At 42.7% G+C, this 19,806-nt stretch overlaps 1 protein-coding gene across 1 annotated transcript in view; it reads right to left on the bottom strand.

The window, feature by feature from the left end:
- Positions 1 to 12,503, bottom strand: part of KCNJ14 (potassium inwardly rectifying channel subfamily J member 14) — a 29,750-nt gene extending 17,247 nt beyond the window's left edge. The window contains exon 1 of the mRNA XM_081168736.1: positions 12,370 to 12,503. The gene's annotated coding sequence lies outside the window, so the exon portion shown is untranslated. The remainder of the gene's footprint in view (positions 1 to 12,369) is intronic.
- Positions 12,504 to 19,806: the final 7,303 nt, after the last annotated feature.

The raw sequence follows: 19,806 nt of genomic DNA, 5'->3' as shown, positions 1-19,806 counted from the left end.
AACTGTTTAGGTATGCAACTGTTGCAGCAAGAGTTTTACTAGCACAGAGATGGAGACAATAAGACTTACCAACGATCCAGGGCTGGCAGAAAAAAGATGGTGGAATATGCTGAGTTGGCGAAATTGACTGGGAAAATCCAAAACCAGCAGGACCAAACGTTTCATAATGACTGGAATAAGTTTATAGAGTGTTTGAAAGGTAATTGTAAACATCTAACAACACTGACAGGACTGATTTAAAGCTTGATAGTTTATAGAAAGCACCAATTTACAATTAACATAATTCCGTGATTATCAGAATTGAATAGAGAGTAAAGAGGGGAAATATGAAATGCAGTTAAAAAAGATATAATTTAAGGTAATCATGGGCTGGGAGGGAGGGGAGTCGAGTGCTTGCGAGAGCGGAATATAATGTGAAAAATTTGAGTATGTTATATTTATATAAAATGGAAACTTAATAAAAATGATTTTAAAAAATGAAACGAAGTTTTAGAAACTAATGGCGTATATATACTTATAAGTACAGTATATAAGTTTTTACTCTAATTATTTCTGTTTTCAACAGATTTTATATATGTATACAGTTTTAATTCTATTGATGTTTAAATGTTTTTTAATTATTGTTTCTTCTACGTTTTTAGCAATTCTTGTTTTTATCTGTAAGCCGCCTCGAGTCTCATCAGAGGAAAAGGCAGGGTATAAATAAATAAATGACAGTGATAATAATATAATTCTCCCTATATTGTCCCATTTGTTATCCAGCTGTTTTGAGTGCCACCTCTAACTGAGGTATCAATTGCAGCACTGAGAAGCAGGGCCTTTACATTAGTTGCCCCAAACTGGTAGAATAAATGGAGTTTCATCTTCCCCCCTATCTATTGGCATTCTGGAGGCTGCAAAACCTACCCCCTTTTTTTGTCTTTCATTTGGTACTGTTTTCTTCTTAAATAATTGTGTGTGTGTCCCCCCCCCCCGCCCCCAGTAATACACTCTTGAACATATGGAAAGGTGGTTATCAAGGGATTTTAATAAATAAATCATAATAAATCCACACATCTCTCCATACACATTGCTCTCGTTTTCATAGAGGGATTCTAGTTATAAAATCTGGGGACAGGGGAGGTGTTACAAACTATGGGATTTCTCCAGCTATATAATACAAGCGGATGGAATTGCATCTGTCTGCTTGGTGTGTGTGTGTGTGTGTTGTGTGTGTGTGTCCCCATCTCCTAAAGCCATGCTCCTGGTCTGATTAATTATCAGGGCCGGAAAGCCAGAGTAAAACCTTGTTGCTGGTGCCAGAAGTCAGCTGCCCTTGATCGGCTGCCCAGAGGACACCACATGCTAAACTGTTCTGGTCCCTGCCGGATTTAGGATTTGGGCAGAGGAGGAGAGTGTGGGCCCTAGACAAGACGCAAGGGAGACCATCTTAGGCACCGGGAGGCTCAGAATGAGTTACAGCCAGCACATGAATAACACAAGGCTGTTCCTCCCTCAAGGTTATTCAAAGTTCCCATTCCCTGAAAAGGACTGCATTAACTTCTTCTTCTAGAAGCCATATTCTATCCAATTGCTCACTAAAAACTAATGTTAAAAGAAATACATTTTAATAAATGAGGCCACCTGTATTTTATGTTCTGGCTGCCCTGCGGAGATTCCTTAACCCTCACTGCAAAAATTCTGCTGACAAACCTGGAACAGAGTCCAAGGTAGCACTAGAAACGAAAATTCGGATCCTTGGGTTCTCCTTGGTTCCACATCAAACACACACACACACACACACACACACGCACACACACACGCACACCCCTTCGGTTCAAGCAGCTATATATCTCTGCTATCCTCATTTAACGGAAGTTACATTTAATAATTCCATTTCTAAATGTAGTCAGTTAGACCAAGGAAGGGAAATCAGGGATTCCTGGGTTATCAGAGAATTTAGTGGATTAGATTGTGAGGGGGAGGTTTACTTAATTAATGCATGGATGTATTTTATTAATTTGTGCCAGGGCAGATTAATAAACACATGTGGAATGATCCAAAGTATTCCATTGAGTCCATCGGTGCTTACTTCCTAGGAATTGTGCTTGGGGTTGCAGCCTTTAAAAGTACAGTGGTACCTCAGGTTACAGATGCTTCAGGTTACATACGCTTCAGGTTACAGACTCCACTAACCCAGAAATAGTACCTCGGGTTAAGAACTTTGCTTCAGGATGAGAACAGAAATCGTGCTCTGGTGGTGTGGTGGCAGCGGGAGGCCCCATTAGCTAAAGTGGTGCTTCAAGTTAAGAACAGTTTCAGGTTAAAAATGGACCTCCGGAACGAATTAAGTTCTTAAGCTGAGGTACCACTGTACGACAATTTTAAAAGAGCATTGCTCTGATTTAGGAGTGGTTTCTGTATTCAGATATATCACTTTATTCCTCTCAGTAAAGTTTGTTAAGAGGCTCTGAGCTATTCCACAGCAGGGCTGGGCTGACTTCAGGCTTGACAAGGTTGCTTTGTTATTTGTTGGGTTTTTTTTTTACTAGAACCACAAGATCTACCCAAGGGAACCAGGTGCAAAGGACATACAGTTAGAACAAAACAACTGGGTGCTTCCCTGAGCACATTCTGAACATAGGGACTTGTTTTTAGTACTGGGACCTAGCTCGCAGTCCTTTCACACAGAAACCCACTCCTTGTTAGCATTCTTCATTTCAACAGCCTAATTTTGATGGGAAATGTTGTTTCATTGCTGGTATTTTGGGGAGAAAAAACAAACGGAGTCAAAACCCCTTCCCGATCTACTGCAACTGATCAAGAGATATACTAGTAGATCCTTATCTACCTTCTGCCTACCTCTTATAGCAGCATGAAAGCGCACCTGTAGCATTTGACCTGCAATTCCGATCACAACATGCAAATTATTGCTTTAGGTTGCAGCGATCAAATGGAACATAGCAGACCTAATACCTTCTTCTGTCCTCTAGTTAAAGAAATCCTACTTGAATGAATGCTCTTAGATTGACTGATAACGATTGAGTCAGTATGAGGCTAGAGTGTTGGATTGTGACCGGAAAGACCCCAGACTCAAACCCTTGCCCACCTATGAATTCTCCCTGAGCACAGCCTACATCGCAGGGAAGTCGTGAGGATTAAAGTGGGGAACAGACTCTAGGGTCTAACCTGAACCTTTGGGAGCACTGGCAGGATACAAATGAGGTAAACAAAGTAAGCAAGGCAGGCTGCAATCTTATAACTGGGAGTAAGCACCATTGAAGGGGGCCGCAGGTGGCGCTGTGGTCTAAACCACAGAACCTTGGACTTGCCGATCAGAAGGTCGGCGGTTCGAATCCCCATGATGGGGTGAGTTCCCGTTGCTCGCTCCCTGCTCCTGTCAACCTAGCAGTTTGAAAGCACGTCAAAGTGCAAGTAGATAAATAGGTACTGCTCTGGCGGGAAGGTAAACAGCGTTTCTGTGCGGTGCTCTGGTTCGCCAGAAGCTGCTTAGTCATGCTGGCCACATGACCAGGAAGCTGTCTGCGGACAAACACCAGCTCCTTTGGCCTATAGAGCGAGATGGGCATGCAACCCCAGAGTCGTCCATGACTGGACCTAACAGTCAGGGGTACCTTTGCCTTTACCTTTAAGCACTATTGAACTCATGTTTTCCAGTGGAATCAGCTCATGCACTCAACTACAAATCTGTACCATAAGCCATTGCAGAAGGGTGATATGCAAGCCAGTGTGAAATGACAGAAATTAAAGACTTGACTGGCACGGGGGACCTGCGACTTAATCAGGAACGTGTCGTCTGACCCTGTTAAAGAAGTGACACAAGCAAGCCACAGAATGGCGTGTTGTACTGAGATAATGGTTTGTTTGTTTCACAAGCTTGCATGAGGCAACAAGTCATATTATGATCTGGTTGCGCTGCTGTGGCAGCCACAAGAATAAGGGGAAGCAACACAGGAGTGGGAGGCACATTCTCAACTCAGCCAAACTTTAAAAGAAACGATGGTTAAGCATGATGTGCAAACCAGCTTGCCATCTTCTTTTCCTTGAAGCTATTCAAGGCAGCACAACAGTACTTGAATCCAAAGGATATTTTGTGTGTGTGTGTGCGCGCGCACGTGGTAGCACACATAATTTTACAATTTCAATGTAAGTATGGGGTTTAGTCCCTACCACAAATCCTCACCCAAATTAATACAGATTAAGCTCACTTCCCCATGTAGACAAACCCTGAGTTGAACTTTAAAGCCACTTTTTAATCTGTAATTAATCCAGGGGAGCGGAAAGCAAACACACAACCCTGTTTTGCTGAAAGTTTTAAGTTGCCTCTGGATACATTATTAATGCTTTGGGAAGCCGCTCATTTCAAGGTCAGAATAGGATGAAGGAGCCATCTTCCGGCAACTAGAAAAAGATTTGGGCTGTGGTGGCTTCTCCTGTATAGGGGAAACCTAAAAGGGAGCCAATTTCACACTCCCATGCAGGATCGGGACCCCTACTCTGCAATTAATCACAGAGCTTCTTTAGAAAAAAATACTGAGGACTACAAAAGGAAAATCACTATGGACTACACCCATATTTGGGAGTAGGAGAAAGGGCTTCAATTTAGAGGGCATGGGTTCTGGATTGAAGGGGGAGATTTAGACCAGAGTGCATGGCTTCCAGATCAGAAGGAGGGTCTCTAGGACAGAGGGCAAGGTTTCTGGATTAGGAGGCAGAGCTTTAAACTAGAGGGCCCAGTTTACAGATTAGACAAGCGTCTTCAAGCCAGAGGTTATGGCACCCACATTAGGAGGCAGGCCTTTAAACTGGAGGCAGGGCCGTCTTACCCATAGACGCTAAGCGTGCGGGGCACCCGGGCGCCAGGCTCTCAGGGGTGCCAGGCCGAGAGTCTGGGGCCTGAGACTTGAGTCCAGGGAAGAGCCCACCCATCGGTCAGAGTGCCACGGCTGGCTCTTCTGCTGCGGGCAGCTCTGCACCGCGAGTTCAGGGGCGAGCGAGCCAGCGAGACACTGAGGCGGCTCGACGGCTCTGCCCTCCTGCATGCCTGGGACTGGGCAACCGGGGGGGGGGGGCAGCACCTCAGCGCCACATATGCTTAAGAGACAGCCCTGACTGGAGGCAGTTGCTTGCAGATGAGGCGGCAGGGCTTCTTGACATATTTGACACCCAACGCCTCTCTTTTTCTGAATCAAATCACTACTTTTGAGACAGGGGTGCTAACTGGAATAAAACATTGGGGGGCACAGGGAAGCCCCGCTCCACATACTAAACCACATGGCATGGCACCTCCCCCCCCACTTTGAATGGCAATGCGAATCAACTTTGGCGGGGCCTGGCCCCCTCAAATATTTTCTTGGGGAGCCGAAGACACTTCAGCCCCTAGGAGTTGGCTCCTATGCTTTGAGATATGGTCCTTGGGCGGTTTAAGAAAGTGAATAAAAAGCTGGTGGTAGCTGTTTTGACAGAGTGGCTTGGGAGACGACACATGTCTTCTTATATTGTAGTGCGCAACATACACATATTTCATATGTCCCACTACTGGGTCCAATCAAACTGTCATGCTATACAAATCTGCAAAACCAGCGAACAGACAGGGATGATAGCAGAATAAATGAACATAACCACATGCAACAATACCTTACCATATTTAACCATGTGAAGGACTGGTTTTCATTCTCAAGCCAAAGATGTGGAGGGAGTTTCTTAGGTGAGTATACCACTAGGGAACTAAAGAATCCACATATAACAAATACTTTGAAGACACACCTACTCCTTCTGTTTTCCAAAGCACATACATTTTCTTAATGGGGAAAAAACCTTGATTGGCATTGAGGGTGTTGGGTGGCCCTTGAGCCTGCCCTTTGCCTCACACACCATCTGAGAGGCCCATCAAGTGTTCAGCCTCGTGCTGAATTACTGATATCCACGGAGCTGCCAGTCAGCTAAGAGTTTCTCATGTGCTGTGATTGTCAGTCACTAGTCACAGCAAGAAAACCAGAAGCTCTCTGCTTCTGGCAAAGCAGCTGCTCAGAACCGAACTTGTTCTCTCCCCCCATCCCTTACCCTCCAAAATTTTACAGGTGAGAATAAGGACACACTTGTAACACCCTGATTCTTAACTACCCTCTGCTCCTCTGCATTCTCTCCCTTGCCCAATTACACTTTGCTGAAGCAAGAGGGTGATTGTCCTTCTGGCTAGGAAAACACACAACTGATTTGCAGTGTGTTCAGCAGCAGTGTGTGAAATGTCACTGTGCAGTCCTTAGGTTTTCTTGCACGTGTATTCCTAAGAGCAAGATGCATCCACCCAGTGCTTTTTTCTGGGGGTACGCATACCCCTAAACGTTTTGTGAATCTTTGTACTTTTGTCCATTTACTGTATTTATTTCCCCCCGATTTGATCTATAAAATGATGATTTCCTTGAGTCAAAATGAGAGTACCCCTAAACATTTTTTTTTTTGGGGGGGGGGAAGCACTGTATCCACCCAGCACTCAAAGGTTTCCCTTCTAGAGATGACGAAGAAAGAGCTGAAACTCAAAGAGTAAATGACCTTACACTCCACACCAAGGGCATTCTTACAAAGTGTCCTCAAAGACAAAAGCAGGGACAGTGACCTGCAAGGGACCAGAATACCGTGACAGTCCCTGGTAAACAAGAACATATGAAGTGCCTGCTTGTTCTTCTCCATCTAATTTAAAAGGTGCAACTCTAGGAATGTAGTACTCCGCACATGGCTTGCTTATTTTCCTTAAGCTACAACACACACAACGTAACAGGCTGTTTTTGTCTATGTAGCTTCTATTTCAAACACAATTCAACATATAATATCTCACAAAGTGTAATTCCATAGACCAACACATTATGCAAACAGAACATAGCAAGAGAAATTAAAGTCCAATATTGGCATTAACCACAATATTGTATTCTAATGTTCCTTGTATGTAGATATAAACTGAATTTATTTTGTTCCATGTTTCCGTCGTACAAGAATATGAGTATGCACGGCTGACGAAGCTCAGTTGGGCGAAACAAGGTATTATCCTGGAATCCTTGTCGTGCCATACCTTCAAGTTTTCCATCTGATCTGATATTTACATACAAGGAATGTTAGAATCCTCAAAGCAGCGATACGTGGAACATAATAAGATAAGCATACCATGTTGTGGTTATTGCCAATATGCCAATTTAGGAACTGAATGGACTTTATCTCCTGACCATCCATTGGACTTTAATTTCTCTTGCTATGTTCTGTTTGCATGATGTGTTGGTCTACGGAATGACACTTTGTGAGATATTATATGATGAATTGTGTTTGAAATAGAAGTTACATAGTCAAAAACAGCCTGTTACATTGTGTGTGTTGTTACCAGGATTGTATTTACGTAACCTAAGGTTTAGTAGTATTTTCTTTAAGCTACATCAAACTCTCATACCTGCAAGCAACTGGATGTGTTGTGCCCAATTTATTTGCCTATTCTCTGTCTGTGATCCCTTGCAACCTTGAGCCTGAGGATTTTAAGAGCCAAAGAGGTGATAACAGAGCAGGGATGCCCATTTTTCTTTCATACTGGCTTCGCCAAATCAAACTAGATTATCAGGGCTATCGCTGCTTTATCAATTAACATTATAGTTGTATAAATCTATAGAAGTAACAATAATCCTTCTGGTACAGAAAGGATACCTGCTTTGATTTTCGATTGTATTGCATGGCGTATAGATTGTGTAAAAGGCATCTTCTTAGATTATCGAAGATTAGAAAATGCTTCTTTTACGATAGTGTTTGCCATCTATAATTTTGATAACGACTTGGTTTTAAAATAGCACATACTTTAAAATCTGCAGCCTGATGAATTGGGCATCTTTTTAGTCAATTTAAAGTGTAACTTAATTAACCCATTACATGTTGCGAATACTAATTATTATTAGCTTTCAGGGCAGCAGGGTCAGGAGCTGTAGAAACTGGATCTACGCCTGCATGTGTTTTATTTTAAGGACTTGTGCCCTGCACAATTTTTCAAACGAAACGTACGGCAGCCAATGAAGCAAACGCAATCCGCGACAAGACCCACAGATACGAAACTATAAATGCACTCCAAGTAACGAACATTTTAAAAAATCCTTTGCTAACAAATCAAAACGTCATGACAGTATTTAAAATGTACGGCACAGTCCCTGCTTCTAACATAAATCCAGAGCACCGCTTTAATGAACTGATGACAAGCTGTATTTTTCTGTTTCTGTTGTTTTCAGCAAAGACATTACTATGTTGGGTCTTATTGGTTTGAAAGCTGTCTCAGCTGGTAAGGTAACGTTTTGTTAAGTCAGTCAATAAAATGTTGCTCCACGGTGCCCTTATGTAAGTCCAACCACTCTTGCATAGACACAGGTAATGTGAGCTGGACAATAACATATACAGTCAACAGGAATTTCCAGAATTGTGGCAGCAATTTGCAAATTTCTGGCTGTAGAATCCACTATTGGTCAATAGTCACTGGTGATTTTTTTTTTTTACAATATTATGTTTTTAAATGTTTAAAAATCTTCTAGAAAGTGCAGACTAAAGAATAAATATATAACGATGCCAATGCATTTATGGAACTGGTTCAGTTGAAAACTTGCCTCATTACAGATGGGTGGGTTACAGGGCCGGATTTAGGTTTGACGAGGCCCTAAGCTACTGAAGGTAATGGGGCCCTTTATATGTCCAGCTGCCCTTTTGTCAACAACAAATTGTCACTGTTTTTTGCGTTGAATATATGCTATAGGGTAATTTATGGACCCATTACTAACATCATAGGAGCCTACACAACACAAAACACTGTTTCTGTATGTAGGTTTTATTTTATTAGTTTTTTATCATATTTTGGAAATGTACATCTTGTTTCTTTTCCTTTAATTTTTTTTGGGGCCCCCCCAAGAGAGTGGGGCCCTAAGCGATAGCTTGTTTAGATTATACTTAAATCCAGCACTGGTGGGATATAACAACAAAAGCAACTTTCTCAACTTTCACACCATTTGTGCATGTTAATTTATCTGCATGAGTGACTACAGCACTAGAAAACATAACTTCTCTTAAGGAGAGGGACAACATAGTACTCTCTTTAAGAACCAAAAAGGTTTCAACTAACCGAAAAGGTAGAGAACTTCACGCCTTTTAAAAATTACATGAAGGAACCTAGCAGTGTTTGTTACTTTTCGGTCCTGTGCTATTTATTAGTCTGCCCTGAGTTGTATTTATTTAACACCTGATTGGACATAATAAATGATATAATTATATTTGTATATATTTTTTTGCAAGCTTCACTTTTCTTTTATTAAAACCAGTGATCAGTACAAATAAATGTATACAATGTATTATTGCAATTTTATCCCACCCTTCCTCCAAGGAGCTTGGGGTGGCATATATGGCTTTCCTGATGAGAATATAAGATGAGCCAAGGATTGCTCTGATCCAGCACTTGGTCTCTCACAGTAAACAATCAGATGTTTCTAGGAAGGCCACAAGCAGGATATAATTCCAGTAGACTCTCCCCCTGAAGTTGTCACCCAGAAATTGGTATTCTTTGAACCTTGAGTTTCCACACATCTGTCATGATCCTCACTTTATGATCACAGTAACCCTGTGAGAGGTATGTTGAGCAATTGTCCCAGTGATCACTCCTTTTTATTTGAAAGGGGATTAAAACAGGTCACTCTGGTCCTAGTCCAATACATCTAACAACTACACCACACTGGTATTGGGGTTTTGTAGGTCTACTGTCTGTGACTACTTCCGTGTAGACAAAATATATATTGGGTGACGCAGATCATAAGAACCAGATGGTTGGAAGCAGACACTAACCTCTTGAATTCCGCTGAATAATCTACCCATTGGCCTCCAACTGTGAAGTCTGACTTCTGCTGAAACACCAAGAAGTCTTGTGGATTGCCACACTGTCCAACTTTTTCACATCAAAAACTGGGACATCTTCCAGGTTGCGCTCCTGGGTGAGTCACTTGACCCATGTTGCGTTGTCACCCCCCAAAAAAGATCGCAGCACCCAAAATGGCTGCCGTGATTTCATGGAAAAATAAAATAAAATTGGGATGCCCTGTTTCTTCCAGGACACTTGGTGGGTATGGATTCCAAATGAATCAACTGATTACCGGGAAGCCAGGCAGACCCAAAACATTTTACTGCCTGTTGTGAAGTACAAGATGGTGGTTCACATTCCATACACAGAAGCCAGCTGGATTAGCTCTTGAATCTTACTTCAACACTGGTAACAGGAGAGCACACCTGAGGGCAGCAAGCTCACCTAGAGGATGTAGGGCAGGCTATATGGCGTGCACAGTTCTAACCACCAATATCTTGCTGCCGCTTTCCAGCATCTGCTACCTGAAGCAGCTGCTTCACTCTGCCTAATGGTAGGGCTGGGCCTGAGGGAAGTCCCCAAACCTATCCTCAGAGGGTCTGGGATGGAGGCCTATTTCATAAACTTTAGGCTGAGCATTCATAGGCTCAAATGTTCCTCCTTCTGTGGCATTCCTTGGAGAACCTCATTGGGAGCACCAAAATGTCGCTCAATAGAGGGCAATCCAATCTCTTAACCAAGGGAATTAATATCTACCTTCCGGCACTTCACAACCAAACCAAAGTGTGCAAGAAAAGAAAACACGTTTGAGCAGGTGTTTAGCATGCAAATAAATTCAGAGGACTAAACAAGTAAACCAAACCACTTGGAGATGGAAGGTTACAAAAAAACACCCTACAGTGCTCCAGGAGCTCCATCCCATTTGATTTTGGGGAATAAATTCCCCTTGCCTTCTGATATGACAACCAAATCTACCACAGGAACTAAATTCCTCTGCCCTACGTCTTCCTTCCATAGCTGAGTTGCAGACGCAATATCATATGGATTCACCAGCCACTGTTGACCTGAAGCAGTGACAAACCCAATTAAAATTGAAGTCCACCATCTAGAAGCCACATAGCACCCACATAACATTTTACCTCTGTTAGCCCGACAGGGAAGTGGCTGTCCTGTCCCTAGCCTCTAGTCACAGGAATAAATCTGGCACGATTCCCCCTCACCCTTAACCCTCTACTCTGTACTCATAGATAGAGGTCAGCATCAAGGTCATTGGTCTGGGTCTGCATAAGGTCGAGATAAGGTCAGGGTATAAATGCTGATGCCCAGTGGTGTCCTTTTAAACTTTTATTTATTGCAATTGTCTGTTACCCCAGTCAGATAACATCATAAATATGTTTTACAACTGGAGCACCAGAATCATCTCAATATAAAAACAGATTTTTTAAAAAACAAAAACTAACAGGCAACTAAGTAAGAGTTCAGTTCACAGAAGAAGAAAAACAGATGCCAGTGTCATAGTGAGAACATTTCATAGCTGGGGTATCACAACAGAAAAGGCCCTTTCTATCAGCATCACCTCAGAAAATGTGGGAATTTGGCCAATTGTGTCTGTGGATAGTCTTAATAGTCAGACAGGTTCCTAAAGAAGGCAGTATTTTGGATACCAAGGCTAAGCTGGTGAGGACTTTAAAGGGAAGAAGCAAGACCTTGCATTGGGCTCAGAAAAAGACCAGTAGCCAGACTGGCAAGGAGTCAAGTCTGGCAAAATGTCATCCATTTGTTTGCTAGATTTCGTTCTAACTGAAATTCCCAAGCACTCTAGTCTGTAAGAGCATCTCCAAAAGGGCATTTCAATAGTCCTTTTTAATAAGATTCTGTATCTCTCTCATTCGTCAACGGAAGAGACAAGTATTTTACAGAGCAAAATGCTGAGCTGGCAGGTTGTCAGCTGTCCTGACTGAGTAGGTATTTGCAATCTGGATTTGACTGCAGCATATTGTCTTTTAAGCAGCGCTGTCTACGTATAGCCACCTTGCCAGCCTTCTCTTTGTACCTTATCTGTCAATCTGTATCCAGACTATCTATCCCTCCACATCCCTCCAAAGCCACTCATCTCTAAACTTCACATCCCCATTCTGCCTCCTTCTTTCCCCCATGCATCTCTCTAGCCTCCCGTGTTCTCTGTCTTCCGGGATTGAAACCAGAACATTATACTGATACCAGAAGTATAGTAGCAAATCTGAGGTGGTTTTTTCCCCCTGCTTGTACATATCGTTTTACTCCCTTTCTGTTCCTTCTATCCACTTTGATTGCTGCCGTGTGACATTCTCTCTCACATTCTAGTGACAAACTGTTTTATAACTTGTTTTCTTCTGAAGGTAACTGGTCATATGTGGGGCCCATTAGGGCAAATACCAAGAGACGACTGACTGCAACCTTCTGCAAACCCTTTTGCAATCACCCATTGCCTTTGAGTTCCCACCCTGGGCATCTGTTGCAAAGAAACCACTTACCCCATTACATTTGGACATCCCTGCATCTTTCCTCAGAAGTGTTTAGTTTGTTCCAGGTCACTCTTTCTTTTCTTCAGTAATGCTGTATCTTTTCTCTCTCTCCTCCTTTTCTCTCTCTCGTCTCCTGGCCGTCAAGGATGCCTCTCACTCACTTTTACTCTCCTCTGCTCCCTCAGACCAACTGTTGGGAACATAGATCTCAGCTAATCCCTAGAGCATCTGTAATTTGCCTTGAGTTGAAAAGGAGGCAAGCCCAAGCCCCTCCCCCTGGCCCTTTGGGATTGGCTGCTTTTGGGTGTCCCTCTCCAGCTGTTTATGGACAGCTGGATAGAGAGAGAGCCAGAATGGGGATGGGGAGGAACTGAAAAACGAGGAGAGATAGGGTCCAGGTCTGCCTTTCAACTTCTTATATCTTTATATTTCCCTTCCTCTTGTATTTATCAGTTCATTCATTTCATTTTATTTTCATTCTCTCTTTGTTAAGCTCCCTCCAACCACTCTGTTTTCTCTCTCTACACTCAGCGATAAAGTGCCGAGGCCTGCAAATCAATGCATGGAAAATGCTCCCAGGGGATCAGAAACGTCCTGGTGGAAACCATTAATGGTTTAAGCTTTGGACAGTCAGGACTCATAAACTGCAGAACTTGCCTTTCTTTTCCATATTTACCCTACCTAGACTGACACACACACACACACACACACACACACACACACACACACACACACACATTGAGGCATAATTTAAAAAGAGTAATGAAAATGGCTCCTTCATGGCTTCCCTCATTTTCACAATTTACTGTCAGATGTCATAATTTGCCAAGTTATGTTAGAAAATATCTGAAGCAAACATGATGTTTGGAGTTCTGACATTTTCTGGTAATTTTGAAAAGCCTATATCCAATTTCAGCAACTCACAGAAATTGCATCATTTTCTTAAGATACGGCCACTTAACAAAGAAAGCCTGAAAATGTCTAAGATTGTGAAAGGGGATAGGCAGAATTCAGCTTCGTTTGAGCAATTAGCAACTTGCCTTGGAAAATGTAGGCATTTACCAATAAACAATAAAAATGTGGATGAAAATTGACTATCAGTCAAAAGTCGCCTTTGTTTCCTGAACTTTGCTGTCAAATGTCAGCGATTTCTCATGGGTTTTCTAAAATGTTAAAGAAATACAGTATTGTATATTAAGATGGTTGGCATCTTTCTGTCTTGGTAGACAATGGAAGCGTGGGCTTTCAGGGGTGAAGTCAAGCCATTGGAGATTTACAGTCATTGCTGTGACTGTAGAGATCCATACAGCTAGGGCAGATGAAGACATCCGATTGTGCTGATGCAGGTACTGTATACCATAGCTTTTCTTCTTTCTGTGTATTAATAACATTCACAGAGCTTTGGCATTTACCGTCACTAAGGGTGAGCTGAAATAACTTGCCGTTCTTTTGTATATTTGTTCAGCAGGGCAAAAAACTTTTAAAAATATTTTTTCTGACATTTTTTGAGGCACTGTTCAGAAGAACCACTCAGTGGTGTCTTTCAGTTGCCCTCAGTGATTTCATCACACAGCCAAATCTGATTGGTTGTGTAGCATCACACAACCAATTTAATATGTGATGCCAAATTGAGTGGAATTACCTGTGTGACTAATCCAGGAAGAAGATTCAGTGGGGGCGGTGGAGATAAGCAGTAGCAGCACTGTAAACAGTGGTACCTTACAAAATAAATAAATGAGCGACTTTTAAGTTTTACAGGAGATATTTCTGCGCCCACCAAAATGGTAAATTTTGTCTTGAAAGCAGAGAATCTTCATCGCAACACTGACTGGAGATATATTCCGCTCATACATAATAGCTTGTTTAAAAGGCACTAGGGCTATTTTTATTTTACACAGGACAATAAAAAAGGCCTTTGAACCTTTCTTGCTCTGCTTTTGAGTGTTATTTGTTAATGCAGGACAGTCTGTGCAGGAAGAGAAAGCAAATGTCAAGCATTTTTAAAGTCTTACACGATAGACCTCTTTAATCACAAATCAATGTAAGTCTTCCACTTGTGCAACCTGCCCCCCCCCTCCAATGAATTATGTAGCACAGCTATATTTCAGTGAGGGAACAATGCTTTCTTTACATCAAACCCCTTTCTCCACAAAAGGTTGCATTCTTAAAGCAGCAGCACACTTAATGCAGGGGCTATATCTGGGCTCTTGCACTTTTCCTTGCGTAAGGAGCCACTTACCTAACAAAATGAATGGGGATATTGAGAGTTCACCTCTATATTGAAAAGGAAATTGCCTTTTAGGAGCAGTAGTCTCGTTTCTAGGCCAACATCTCCACCTTGTGGAGAGTTTGGAGGCTTGCATCAGTTACCATTTTCGGAAGGATGAGTTGGAAATTCTATTTCATTCGTGCTGAGCACCCAGCCTTCAAATCTCTGTCTAACTTTATGGGACCACTTTATGGAACACCACAACCACTTTGAAATATACTCAGAGTCGCAAAGTGATTTCATGCTCTTTATTCAGCTCATAGTGGTGAGGAGGAATGAATGAAGGTCCCCTCAAAGTATCTGCTTTATATACATTATTTACACAATGGGCTGCACATGATTGGCTAATTCTGGAATTCTACTGTAAGCCAATCAGGTTGTGGATTCACTTATATCTGGAGCATGATTGGGTGGTTCCTGCCAACCAATCATACTGCTGCATTGTTCTAGGACCAATCAGACAGCTGCATTCTGAATCCTATTGTTCTAGGACCAATCAGACTGCTGCAATTTGGATCCTATTGTTCTAGGACCAATCAGACTGCTGCAGTTTGGATCCTATTGTTCTAGGACCAATCAGACTGCTGCAGTTTGGATCCTATTCAACTCAGTACATAACACCCTTTGACCTGCCTGCCGTGGAACAGCTGCAAATGTGTGATATTTTAATAAGTGTTCCAGGAGGATACAGATTTGGTCCACTGCAGGGAGTGGGTCAGATTTGGGGTTATCCACACTTCCTCTTGTCCCACAGTCCACTTTCTCCTCCTCCTCGGAAGTGAATTTGAGTATACTGTGGAATTCCTAAAGGCTCATAAGAACACAGAGCAATATTGTACATCCCTGGCATGTGGATGGTTTCCTTTGTATGTGAAGCAATACCTAACCACCCAAGATCTTTTCTACTGATTGAGAGCCTCTGAGAGCCTCTGACTTCTTGGGTCCACTGGAGATGATGTTATCATCCATTTCCTGTAGCTTCAGATGCAACTGTGGGCCCACAGAAAACATCAACATCTTGAGGGTTGAGGACGGCGGAGGTGAAATGAGATCTTATGGATGCTAATAGCGATCTGCTACAATGCTTGCATTCTTCGTCCTCTTCTATTGGTGAGAATCAGAAAGGCCAAGACAGTTGGTTCAAGGGAGTTAGAAACAAGGGCATTTACCAACACAACTGTGTGGGTTTGTGTGTGAGAGAGGCAGGGTTATTATCTGAAATGAAGGGTTGTGCCTATAAATTATGCCATTTGCCCTGCAAATCCTCAACTCTGTATTAATCCAATTTGGATGGACTATATAGGCCATTGCTTATTGATGAAGAGAATAGGTCTGTGGACTCTTCACATGCTCAGGGGCTCACAAATTCTATTTCACGTGAATTTCAGGTGAAGAACCTAGACTATGAAAATATCTTCCACAGTCTGGTCTCAGTCAAGCCCTGATTGTTTGTATATCTGTGTGGGGAGAGCTTTTAGGAGAAGTGGGTGCTGTGGTCCAGCAGGAATCTTCTTGTTGCGAGGCCTGTTTTCTAATATCTTCTTATTTTTTTAGGCTGCTTCCTGCTTCAGGAGGAAATGGATATGAAAGGTAAGAATATGTCATAGCGGAGAGGGAGGGTAGTATTAGTGAATGTTGCCATTTAAACATACCAGATTTTCCACAGTGGAGTGGACGCTTTGATTCATACAACCCCGTTTCACACTGCGACTGTGAGATATGGGGTACCCATCATTTAGTAAATGCCGACACATTGTAGCCATTTTGTTGGTTGAGAAGCTGCCATCTCCCCCACACGCACCTAGCTTGTCATGATGCCAGCAAGAGATGTATTCTTAAGGCAGACATGCTTCTGCTTCCACTGCTGTGGCAACTGCTAAATGGAGGGTAAGTCACCTCATGATGTGAAAAGGGGTCATCTAAAATCAGTCCAAAGGAGGGTTTAATTTTGACTGCATTCTCTTTACCTAAATTGTGTTTGAAGGCAAGGTTCAAGGGTACTGCAGAAGCAGAGTTTGGGATAAGGACGGTGGTTAACTTAGTTGTGCACCAAGGCCCCTGGCCGTTTAAGGTAAGCAGATTTATTTTAGAGTCCAGCCTACTTACCGTATTGACCCCGATAAAAGCCACACTCCCCCCCCCCCCAGATTCCGACTCTGAAAAGTTAAAGTGCAGCTTAAATTCGTGACCTTGCAAAAATGGGCTTTTATGATATCGCTGCTGAAACAGACATACGGTAAAACAGAACGGGTGTGAGTGCCTGCGGAATTTTAAGGGAGTGGCTTATATTTGGGCCAATATGGTAGTTATTATCTCAAGGTCCCATGATTTAATCTTTTACTTGTGTTAGCTTAACAGCAAAAAGAATTTTGAAAGACATTTTTTTTAAAAAGAATAATTTAAAATAACCAGAACACAAACCAACCTTTGAAAACAGTGCAGGTGACTCTAGAATTCTCTGCTTCTTGGTTAGAGTGCTTTAATGCCGAGTGATGGCCTGTGAAGAGACATATTTTGATTTAATGTGTCGAGTGCCTCATGCAGTCGGTGGGAGCCCTTTTTTCCTTCCTGATTTAGAGCTTTGCTCCTGGGTCAATGGAAGGGTAGTTCCCCCAGCTGAGTTCTGAAAGTTCCCAATTAGGGTTGCAACCATCAAAACACAACATTAAAAACAGTTTTAAACAAGTTAGAATTACTAAAATAAGGTGGGTCCTAAAATATAGATATCTCAAGGGTCAAAAGTCAGGGTGAACAGCTGTATTCAATGAATGCTTCTACTTGCCAGCCATACCTTATTCTAGAATGCACCATTTATCCTCATCCAAATTTTCTTTTTGAATATGCTCAGTCTCCAGGGGACTTTCCCACCAAGGTTTTAAAGTTATACATCTCCAAACCCCAGGGGTTCCTCTAATGTGCTGATATATACCATTTGTTTCTCATTGTCCCCATTTTAGTTCCATTTCTGTCAGCACTCACCACCTGAGTTTGCTGTAAGAGGGGTGATGATTATAAGACTTCCTGGGAGCCAGATAGAGGCTGTCAAAAGCTCTTGAGGGGAACAGCCAGGGCATGTGTCGAAATTAAACAAATAGCATGAAACATATTTTTCATTTTTAAAAACCTAAATAGAAATACAGATATTCTGAAACAACTGTTTGGCCATTTATGATGTTAAATGGTTTCAGCTTTGATATCACCTGCAATGTCTTTCCCCACTTGTCTACACATGATTTTCTTTTTGTTTCCTTGTTAATCCACTGTGATCCATCCTGATTCCTGCAGTTCTAAGTATTCTACGTTGGCAGCCTCACTTGGAGACAATGTCACCATCACATGCATCATACGTCATTTGGTAACATATGTCTCTTTGGAGAAGGATGGAAGGGTCATAGGCTTCTCCAGAGATCATTTTGGACAACACGCTATTTTCCACATCATTATTACGACCAGAACGGATGCAGGGATCTACAAATGCTTGTACAATTTTGGTGGGATCAGGCAAGTCACAGATCCATTTGAGCTGCTGATAAGAGGTAAGAGACTCTGCTCAGCATCCCAGAAGAGCATCCTGAGGCCGTTCACTAGTTCCTGACCCTGCTTTGATGAGTTGCACAAAGGGGACAGTGGATTATATAGCATTAGGTTCAGGTGTTACTGTACCATTAAAACATCTCAAATTGTGGAGAGCCAGTGTGGTATAGTGGTTAAGAGCAGTGGACTCGTAATCTGGTGAACCGGGTTCGCTTCCCCATTCCTCCACATGCAGCTGCTGGGTAACCTTGGGCTAATCACACTTCTCTGAAGTCTCTCAACCTCACTCACCTCACAGAGTGTTTGTTGTGGGGGAGGAAGGGAAAGGAGATTGTTAACCACTTTAAGACTCCTTAAGGGGAGTGGATGGTGTTCTCGAAGCTACCAGCATGAGTTTGACTAAACTGCGGGAGGCAGTGGAAGATAGGAGTGCCTGGCGTGCTCTGGTCCATGGGGTCACAAAGAGTCGGACACGACTAAACAACTAAACAACAACAACAAGGGGAGTGAAAGGCGGGATATCAAGTCCAAACAACAACTCCTCCTCCTCCTCCTCCTCCTCCTCCTCCTCCTCCTCCTCCTCCTCTTCTTCTTCTTCTTCTTCTTGCAAAAGTGCATCAACCCCGCTCCTGCTCCAATAATGATGATCCTGTGTAGCTGAGCACAACCAATCCCATTAATGCAAGATTGAAGGACATGGGAGTTTCGCGATGAATAGTGTTCAGATGAGTGATGTCTCACCCAATAACGCAGGTAGAGGCAGCCTATCTCATTTCACCACCTGAGGCAAAATGGAAAGGTGGCACTCTCTTGCTGAAGCTACCCTGAAGCTTCCTTTCCCTGGGTTGTGTGGCCGGGTCTGTGAATCAGCAGTGATGATAGCGGGTTCCATCGAGGTCTTGAGAGCTTTTGCAAGAAGTCACAGAGCTCATGGATCTCGCAAGATTTTGGTGTACCACCACTTCTCTGCCAGTGGGAGGGTGTCCCTGGGAGGGCTGCTTCTTGGGGTTTCGCTGCCCAAGGCAGCTGCCTCAGCCTTCCTCATTGGTGGTCAGGCGCTGAGTGCAAGATTAAAGGACATGGGAGCTAAATCACAAATAACATTCAGAGGAGTATAATCTAAGAGTTCTTAATTGCACCCCCATGAAATTTGTAGAAATTCTTCTTCTTCTTCTTCTTCTTCTTCTTCTTCTTCTTCTTCTTCATCATCATCATCATCATCATCATCATCATCTCAGGCAAGCTAGAGTTACCTGTACACCACTGGTTTGCATCTTGTGGGTTTTGTTTGCAAATGGGATCAAGGTAACTGTTTTCTGTAGAAGGGAAACAGGGTATACTGGCAACACTTAATTTCCAAAGAGCGAGATGTTGGGATTTATTCATTACTATTAATTCTTTCAATTTATATCCCATCCATCTTCCTAAAGAAGCCCAAGGCAGAATTTGAACATGTCTGGAAGCAGTGCCATCTTGGCTGCAAACCTTCCTTCTTAAGGGCCTTCAATGTCTGTTGTATTTCTTTACTCAGATCCCAGCTTCCCCAAACCAGTCCTCTCTCTGGAACCTATGGAAGAAATCACCATTGGACAGAGAGTAACTATGCTTTGTGGAACTCAAGGAGAAGTGAAAAGTTTTTATCT

The sequence above is a fragment of the Podarcis bocagei genome (genome assembly GCF_964188305.1).
Source record: "Podarcis bocagei genome assembly, chromosome: 13".
NCBI classification, from domain to species: domain Eukaryota; kingdom Metazoa; phylum Chordata; class Lepidosauria; order Squamata; family Lacertidae; genus Podarcis; species Podarcis bocagei.
This window is presented reverse-complemented; position numbering and strand designations above follow the sequence as displayed.